The following is a 3,508-nucleotide window of genomic DNA, read 5'->3' as shown; positions in this document are numbered from 1 at the left end:
TCACGCCAATGAACACTTCTCAGAACCCCTGCTGCCAGTGCCCCTGTCTCCTCATTGAGCCACAGCTCCCCCCCACCTCTGCAGGCAACCCTCCAACACCAGCAGGTAGGTCTGGTTCAGTCTCCTATGGGGTCACTGCTCCTTCCCCCTGGGTCCTGGTGAGCACACTTTTTTGTGTGCCCTCCAAGAGTGGAGTCTCCATTTCCTCCAGTCCTGTGGAGGTCCTGCAATCAAATCCCACTGGCTTTCAAAGTCTGATTCTCTGGGGATTCCTCCTCCCGTTGCTGGACCGCCAGGTTAGGAAGCCTGATGTGGGGCTCAGAACCCTCAGGACTTCTGCTGTATAACTGTTCTCCAGCTTGTGAGTCACCCACCCAGCATTTATGGGATTTGATTTTAACGCGATTGCGCCCCTCCTACCGTCTCATTGCGGCTTCTCCTTTGTCTCTGGATGTGGGGTGGTTTTTTTTGGTGAGTTCCAGTGTCTTTCTGTCAATGGTTGTTCAGCAGTTAGTTGTAATTCCGGTGCTCTTGCAAGAGGGAGTGAGTGCACGTCCTCCTACTCTGCCATCTTGATTCTTCTCCTATTATTATTTATTTATACTGTTATGCATAAACACTGACTTCTGTGAAAAGGTTTCAGCATTTATTAATAATAATCCTAATATGATCATAATAAATTGTAGTAATTGGGTTTCTTAATATGAAACCATCCCTGCATTCCAAAAATAATCTTTACTTAGTTGTAGAGTATTATTCTTTTGCACATTGATGGATTCTCTTTGCTAATATTTTATTTAGAATAACCATCCCACCAAGTAGGAATTTATTTATTTATTTATTTATTTATTTATTTATTTATTTTAAATAATTAATGATTACCAACAGCATGTTAATTACAAATAAGAGAGAGGTCCTAGAGGTAATGAATTTTCCAAATAGAGCACCAGGATCCACAGCTGAGGGCCCAGCCAGCCACTGGGCCAGGCAGCTCTGTAATAAATAATGTAGTGGGGGCAAAGGGGCAGGGCTGTTCCTGCTTGTTCTTGACAGAAATCCACTTCTTCCTTGCCGCCAGCAACTCTGGAAGGGGCCCGTGCTCAGAGCTGTCTGGATGGACTTGATCCACTGGTCCTTCTCCTCCTGCATGGGGGCCGAGATCAGGTACACCACGTGGTTTCCCTCAACCATCCAACCATAGGCCTCCACTCTGCAGGTTTTGATGAGCAGCTCCTTGTTATTGGGGATATAAAGCTCACAGCAGTTAGGTTTCTGGGTGTTGTCCACCTCTCTGATGCTCAGATTCTTCAGGGGAATGATTTCTCTGGGCTCCTTGTCCATCATATACTCAAAATAGGAGAGGCAGTTGTCTGTGAGGATTAATCAGTGCTGCCTCCACTTCTTCCCCCCTTTCCTTCCCAGCTTAAGAAGCCAGCCCTCTGGGTGCGGGTTGAAGAAGGTCAAATGATCCCCATCATCCTCAGGAATCTTGAAGGGCTCATTTTGGGTGTGGTCCTATAGGTTCTTGATCAGCTCCTCAGGCAGGTCCCACCCTACTTGCTGTGCTGGTTCATGGCCACAAAGTGCTCCGGGCCTGGCTTGTTCTGCATGTTGGGATTGTGAAGGTTGGTGTTCAGCATTCTCCCGGGTGAAGGGCAACACTTAGCACGCATCTGTGGACTCGAAACCCCCAAGGGTGCACCAGCAGCATCGCTGGGGGAAGGCTTCAGTCATGTGATCAATCTTCTGGGCCTCTCTGGGGAGGCAGGAAGCTCCACAGGAACTGCCTGAGGGCCTGCACCAGTCATGGAGATCCATGAAGGTGTGGAACACGGCTAGGTTCAGCTCTTCTCTCTCCCCTAGAGTCCCCATAGCTGTCCTGTTCAGGTCTGTGCCCTTGAACAGGAAACAGGAAGTGAACCCCTTGGGTGTGCACTGGAGAAGTTTGTTCTCCACCAAGAACTAGATCCCCCTTCTTGGGGTCCTTGTTTGCATTCTTCCTAACCATTGCCATGTTCCTGTCCTATTGCAAGGACTCACTGTCCTCACGGGCCTCCAGGTCACCTCACCCATGTCTTTGCTGAGCTCCTCCTGCAGGCAGTAGATCTCCAGTAGCAGCTTCTGCTTCCACAGTGAGACAGTCTCCAGTTCCATCTGCTCCTCTGGGTGCTCATAGACATGGCTCTCCATAGCTACCAAGGCCCCACAAGTGGTCCTGGATCCAAGGTGGCCTGTGGGTGCAGGTCAGCCAGCTCAAATGCCCCTGGGCCGCCACCGCCGCTACCGCCTAAACAGGGAAAAGAAAACAAAAAGTAAAAAAAAACTATATAGCAGGATAGTGAAGAAACTGGAAGAGCTTCCATGTAATAAAAGGAAGGTAAGTTTACAAGTCAGAAAATAACATTTAGTATTGTGAAAAAATAAAGGGAAACCTCACTAAGATTGAGTGCCAAGGCCAGAAGGGGGAGCTCTCAGGCAGGTGTCACTGGACATCAATACAGATCCCAACAGGAGACTTACTTTGCATCTCCAGAAGGAGCTAGCACTATTTTACTAAGGCTGGAGGAAGAAGAAAAATGTATTTCTGGCTTGGAAATAGCTCCTCGAATAAGATTGTGACAACTCAGCCAATGAAAAGCCTCTATACTTTGAACTCTTCGTTTTTTCCAATGGACTTTTTGTTTGTAAGGTTCCTCCCAACTTCCACTTCTCTTCTATATAAGTTTCTTCTTTGCTTTCACTCAGACTTGCTTGTGGTTCATATAGTTGCATGTCCCAAACTGCAATTCTTTGTGGCTTCTGAATAAACCTCCTTTGCCTGGTTAAATAACTGGCTGTTTTGTTTTAGGCCAACAGTGTTAAATAAATATTTACTAGCAAACGAAAATAAAACAATTTTAAAAAATCTAAGCACTGTGTTCTATGACCCCCCACATTTGGCAGGAAGCTTGAATCAAGATAGATACAATAATACTACAAAATCAGGCTTTTTATTACCCTTAGAGTTATCAGGCAACTGCAAATCCCCCACTGCAGTGGTAAAACATTGAACCTCTAGGGTTTTTTTTTAAACTATTCATTCATTCATTCATTCATTCATTTATTTTTGGCTGCATTGGGTCTTTGTTGCTGTGCTCAGGCTTTCTCTAGTTGTGAAGAGCAGGGGCTACTCTTCATTGCAGTACACTATCTTATCATTGCCGTGGCTTCTCTTGTTGCGGAGCACGGGCTCTAGGGCTCGCAGGCTTCAGTAGTTGTGGCACACAGGCTCTAGAGTGCATGCTCCGTAGTTGTGGCGCCCGGGTTTAGTTGCTCCAAGGCATGTGGGAATCTTCCCAGACCAAGGATCAAACCCATGTCCCCTGCATTGACAGGCAGATTCTTAACCACTATGCCATAAGGGAAGTCCCTGAACCTCTTAGATATTGAGTGTTAGGTTCTATCCCTAAGGACACAGGCTATAGGCCTCACTTGATTTTAACTGAATTTTTGTTTTATCATTTCATGT

At 46.4% G+C, this 3,508-nt stretch overlaps 1 pseudogene; it reads right to left on the bottom strand.

The window, feature by feature from the left end:
* Positions 1 to 916: 916 nt before the first annotated feature.
* LOC130834124 (cytohesin-2-like) lies at positions 917 to 2,160 on the bottom strand (annotated as a pseudogene).
* Positions 2,161 to 3,508: the final 1,348 nt, after the last annotated feature.

Source organism: Hippopotamus amphibius, chromosome 12 (assembly GCF_030028045.1).
Source record: "Hippopotamus amphibius kiboko isolate mHipAmp2 chromosome 12, mHipAmp2.hap2, whole genome shotgun sequence".
Lineage (NCBI taxonomy): Eukaryota > Metazoa > Chordata > Mammalia > Artiodactyla > Hippopotamidae > Hippopotamus > Hippopotamus amphibius.
This window is presented reverse-complemented; position numbering and strand designations above follow the sequence as displayed.